This window comes from Paroedura picta, chromosome 18 (assembly GCF_049243985.1).
Source record: "Paroedura picta isolate Pp20150507F chromosome 18, Ppicta_v3.0, whole genome shotgun sequence".
Taxonomy (NCBI): Eukaryota; Metazoa; Chordata; class Lepidosauria; order Squamata; family Gekkonidae; genus Paroedura; species Paroedura picta.
This window is the reverse complement of record NC_135386.1, coordinates 11,708,603-11,714,729: the sequence shown is the minus strand read 5'-3', so window position 1 is coordinate 11,714,729 and position 6,127 is coordinate 11,708,603.

Here is a 6,127-nt window from a genome sequence, read left to right as displayed (position 1 = left end):
AAACCTGGTCAGGAAAAAGCATTGGTGTGTCAGAACACCAGCATTTATGATACAACCCAACTTTACAGAAGGTTAAAATACAAAACAAACTCAACAGAAACACCAGCAGAAAATCTTCAGATTTAAACCAGTCAAATCTGTTTCACATATCTGATGAAATCCAGGACATTTGAGTTTGGGGGAGTAGGAGCATTAATATTACATAAATGCATGAAACTTCCATGATGCTAACTGGTCAATTGAAAGCCAGTGACTTCATTGGGTACTTTACAAGACATCTTTAATTTGCTGACAGTCTTGCTTATGATTAATAGGCTCATAGTACGGGGCTTTGCCAACTGGCAGGGTTATTCTGCCCTCCCCCTTTGGTAGGGACTTTTATTATGCCCCTGCTTTTCTCAGATAGCTGCCAAAGCTGCAGGATTTACAAGAAGCTCCAGGGCAATTAAGAGCTGATCCATCCTCCCGCTGGGACTGGCACCTCAACCCTTTGATTGTTAAACAGCTGCAGTGGAGTTGGGGGGGGGGGGGCTGACATAATATTTTCCCAGGCAGAAAGGGAGAGACAGGCTCACTCTCAGAGAAAGCCTGAATTGGAGCCACATGAAAGCAATCGAAGGGTATGGCTGAACTACAAACCATACAGGCGGCTTGATTACCCAAAAGAAGTGAAAACGCACCCCAAACTCACCGCGCCTGAGAACAGGCAGTGCTTGTTCAACCAGCCCTGAAACCCACTTTGATTCTTCTGGCCCACGACACAATCTGTCTAGGAGGCCATCAGACGGCTTTATTAAGAAGCGGTGAAGAATTTAAACAGCCATTTGGAGAGTCAATTCAAAGGAATTCAAGCTGGCCTTCCTGGGTGGATTGGACCCACTGGAGTGGAAAGCCGGATTTCGCCCCCGATCCGTGGCCAGCAGCCAAATGACACCTGATGCCAGGGAATCTGGGGCCCAAATCACAGACATGTAATTGAACTGCCAAAGGCAGGGGAGGGTACAGCTGGGACTGGGGACCAGAGGCAATGTTTAACTCTTTCCTGGAATTGTCATCTTCTGTGACTTTAAGACTCAAGAGTGAAAAAGACAGGCGCTTACACTGTCTTTTTTCCCCCTCCTGGAAAGTAGTCAGCAGAGGCACCTCCAACTTGGACAGGTGGGGTGATCATACCCCTCCATCTCCAGCCTCACAGATTCAAAGCCTCACTGCTGATTTTCGAAGCTAAATTCAAGAACAGAAAGCCCCCAAATGCAGATTGGCACCCTTCTTGTTCTAGTGCAGGGGTAGTCAACCTGTGGTCCTCCAGATGTCCATGGACTACAATTCCCATGAGCCCCTGCCAGCTAACGCTGGCAGGGGCTCATGGGAATTGTAGTCCATGGACATCTGGAGGACCACAGGTTGACTACCCCTGTAGTGGATTCTGCTGCCCATCAGTCTTCAATGGCTGGGGGGGAGGTTGGGCTGCAGCAAGGAATTTCCCCTCCAACTGACACCTCTGCTCAGAATCCTCCCCAGACACTTCCAAAGCAAACTGCAGCTGGAATGAGTTACGGGTGGGGTCTCAGGCCTCAAACACACAGTACTTCTGAGCAGTTGAGGGCACTCCCACAATGGCTGGGAGAAACACGGTGAAATGCTTTTTGCAGGAGCGATAACATTTCCAGTGGACTAAAGCAGAACCTGGAAGGGTCAACATAAATGGACTTCTTGCCCTCCCCAGAGGTTGAATTGGGGAGGTGGGATGCCCTGTTTTCAGTAAAAGCTGTCTGTGATCAATTGGCTAGCGCTAGTTACGTCAACCATACTTTCCCTACAATCCTTGGGATTGCTTTAAAGCTATTAAAATGTTTGATTCTTAAAGGAGGCTGAATAAGCAGATGTGTGGTCCTTTCTGAAAAAGGCAATCCACTTGAAGCCCAGGCAAAGGAGCAACACTGACAGCAGACTTACCTTCTTGGACTGGGTCCCTGATGGTGGGGAAGAAGCAGTTGTGCCAGGTCTTGAAATAGACTGGTTCTAAAAAGGAGGGTGAAGAGTTCTTGGAGCTAATGGAGCACTTTTTAGAGGGCATTTGGGAGAGGTGGGAAAGGTGCCGCACCAATTAGAGGAGAACCCTATACAAGAGTACAGCAGATGGAAGAATGTTGCCCAGAGGTGTCACAAAATAAGGTGATTTCCAAGATCTGCCTGTAGATAGTGACTCTCGACCACAGGAAGAAGGGCTATTCCCCCAGTGCCTCCGAAGCACAGAAGATGTCTCACAGGTCATGGGAGATTTCAACTACCCTGTTGGCAGACCAGCTCTGCTAAAAATGAAAAGTCCAATCAATTCTTGACTTGTCTTGCTGACAGCTTCATTTCCCAGAAAGTGGAAGGGGCAACCAGGGAGTCTCACCAACAGGGAAGAACTGGCTGATAAGGTAAAAGTTGTGGGCACGCTTGGTGGTAGTGACCATGTGATTTTGGACTTTATAAGGTGACCAGATTTTAACATTGGTAAATGCAGACACCATTGACCGGGGGGGGGGGGGGGGCTCTTGATTAAAAATTTGGTCTATATGAAGCAACAAAAAGTTTCATAGAATGCATAGAATGCAAAAATAGTATTGTAATATATAACATAAGTACAATTTGCCAGGTACTCCCAGATGTCCCTCCAAAAATGGGACAATCTGGTCACCTTACTTTATTATCTTGAGGAAGAGAAAAGCTGTACGTAGCCAACATACAGGCTGGAGATCAGGAGAACAAATTTTAACAAACTTAGTTATGTTGGGCAGAATCCCATGGTCAGAAAAACTTGAGATGGTAGTTCAAGAGGGTTGGGAGTTTCTTAAAAGTGAAATACTGAAGGCACAATTGCAGACAGTTCCCTTGAGAAGGAAAACTGAGAGGAACCTAAAAAAAACAGAGTGGCTCCATAAACAACTTTCAAAAGGTTTGAGTAATAAAAAAGTCATTTAGGAGATGGAAGGAGGACCTTATAACTAAGGAGGAATATAAACAAACAACCAATGCTTGTAGGGAGTGTTAGAAAGGCTAAAGCTCAGTATGAGCTTAGGCTAGCAAGAAATGCTAAAAACAATTAAAAAAGGGTTGTTCAGTTATATTCAAAGTAAGAAAAAGAATGGTAAGACCCTGCTGGGACAAGAAAGTGACATTGTAACAGGTGAGGAAGAGGGGGCTGGACTGCCCAATTCTTGCTTCTCCTCAGTCTTCTCTTGCAACATGGCAAAATGATTGATGAGGGATAGGAATTCTGGCCTAGGATCACTGCAGGGCTGGTCCATAAACGCCTCGTTTCTTAAATGATTCTATGACCTTCTCAACCCTCAGAAGATAAATAGGGTTTGCCCTGGCCAGTATTTGGATGGGAGACCTCCAAGGAACTCCAGGGTTATGAGGGGGAGGCAATAGCAGACCATCCCTCAACAAGTCTTGCTCTGAAAACTCTACAGTCACCATAAGTCACTTCCACACCATAAGTCACACACCACTGTACAAACAGTAGATTCAGGACAGGCAGAAGACTTCCAAACAACCTGTGGACCTCAGGATGTAGTGATGGCCAATCACAGAGACAGCTTGCAAAGAGGCTTAGGCCAGGGGCTGGCAGGGGCTCATGGGAATTGTAGTCCATGGACATCTGGAGGGCGGCAGTTTGAATACCCCTGGCTTAGACAAACCCGTGATGGAGGACAGGTTTGTCAATGACTATTGGTCAGGATGGTGATGGCGGAATTCCTCACTCAGTGGGAGTCATTCCCCCCACCTCAGGTTCTAGCTTCTGTGCCTGTCGGCAGACCCTCCAAGGACGTTGTGTTAGCTGCAGCCGTGGCTCTAGATTTCTGCTTGCAGGACCTTATGAGCGCATCGGTGATCACAATAACTGCAAGCGCAATAAAGGTACAATCCAGCACTGGAAAAGGAATGCAGAAGCTGTGAGAGTTAAGGAGGAACGGTCGACCGAAAGAGGAAGAGCAAATGACCAACAAGCATATGCACACGTGGCTGCCAGTTAGGATGGAAAACAGACCTCCAGAGGAGGAAGTGGCAGGATAATGTAAACACAATTCAGGCTTCACATCACCACTACCCCCATCCCCAAAATCCAGCAAGGTTGCTGGTTTCCTTCAGGGCAGGAAATTGGAATAAGCTCAATCAAATCTAGCTTGAGCACTTGGAGCAAAACCATACCACACTAGTTAGAATGACAGATTAGGATCTGAAGAACTGCACTGCCAGCTCTACTCCTGGGGTGGGGAATCTCAGCCAGCTTGGTGCAGCGGTCAGGGTCACGTGAACCAGAACTCCTTGGCAGGAAGACAAGATAGAAATATGCTTGATTTGGTCGGCCTCCATCATATTCAAAGAGAGGCTGGGGCAGCCTCTCTGCTAACCAGATTTCAGAAGATTGGGGACAGAGTATAGGATCACAACCTGTTTTCTCACCTCTGCTGTACACATCCTGGTACCTTTTACTGTCAGAGCCAGTGCTAACTTTAACAGTCACGAAGGCTTCCTGTTGAGCAAGGCTCCTTGGAAAAGATGTCATAGTCCCATTGTATACGGTACCGATCCCCAACCTGTGGGCCGCGGACCACATGTGGTCCGTCGACTAATTGGAGGTGGGCCGTGAAGGACACCTTCTTCCCCCCACCCCGGAACTTTACTTCATCCCCCTGGCCCTTTACAACACACTTTGGGTGTCGTTGTCTCCCATCACTCCCAGATGGGACTATCTCGTTGCAGAGAAACAAGCTCAGGGTTCCCATTGATTTGTCATTGTCATGAGTTAAAATTTCCATGAAAATAAAATGTTCCTTATGTTCATTGTTGTGGCGTGTCTGTATCTTAATTTGAAGGGATGTTTAAACATTACCATAGCGGTCAGAGAGCGTTAGGGCAGTGGTTGAGAGGAGAGGAGTAAATTACCCCCCCCCCCCACCGGGCCTCAGTAAAAGACGTTGAGTGGTCCATGGTGATAAAAAGGTTGGGGACCACTGGTATACGGCACTGTGTGCAGTTCTGGAGGCCTCACTTCAAGAAGGACATAGATAAAATTGAAAGGGTACAGAGGAGAGCGACAAGGATGATCTGGGGCCAAGGGACCAAGCCCTATGAAGACGGGTTGAGGGACTTGGGAATGTTCAGCCTGGAGAAAAGGAGGTTGAGAGGGGACATGATAGCCCTCTTTAAGTATTTGAAAGGTTGTCACTTGGAGGAGGGCAGGATGCTGTTTCTGCTGGCTGCAGAGGAGAGGACACGCAGTAATGGGTTTAAACTTCAAGTACAACGATATAGGCTAGATATCAGGGGAAAAATTTTCACAGTCAGAGTAGTTCAGCAGTGGAATAGGCTGCCTAAGGAGGTGGTGAACTCCCCCTCACTGGAAGTCTTCAAGCAAAGGTTGGATACACACTTTTCTTGGATGCTTTAGGATGCTTAGGGCTGATCCTGCATTGAGCAGGGGGTTGGACTAGATGTCCTGCATGGCCCGTTCCAATTCTATGGTTCTATGAAAAGCTGGGCCCACTGGCTAAGCTCAGCAGCCCCCTGGGAAGAAGGCAAGCAGACTTTGGGATGGCTGGGGGGACCCTTAGGCACCGCTCAGGGATAGGCAGCTTTTGCACCCACACTGGCACCGCATGGAGACCCTGCTTGCTCACCAAGGTCCACTCGATCCTGCAGGAGGACGGTCCCAGCCCTTCCTTCACATGGCTGCTTCTCTGGAGAGCCATTTCATCTGGGGCGGGAGAGTCTTCTGTCCACTTGGCCCACAGCTGCCCACCACACTCTGCTTTGTTCAGTGCCCAAGCCCCTCTGCAGTTTCACGGGTGGACAGATGTCAGGAAAGCAGAGCCCATGAGGCGTTTTCAATACCACAGAGGTTTACCCACACTGCTCCCTGCTGGGAAGTCATGATCACCACAGTCTCTGGGTTTTCCTAGGACTTTTATTGTTGTCATCGCTTGAGTTAGTGCAGGGGTAGTCAAACTGCGGCCCTCCAGTTGTCCATGGACTACAATTCCCAGAAGCCCCTGCCAGCGAATGCTGGCAGGGGCTTCTGGGAATTGTAGTTCATGGACATCTGGAGGGCCACAGTTTGACTATCCCTGTG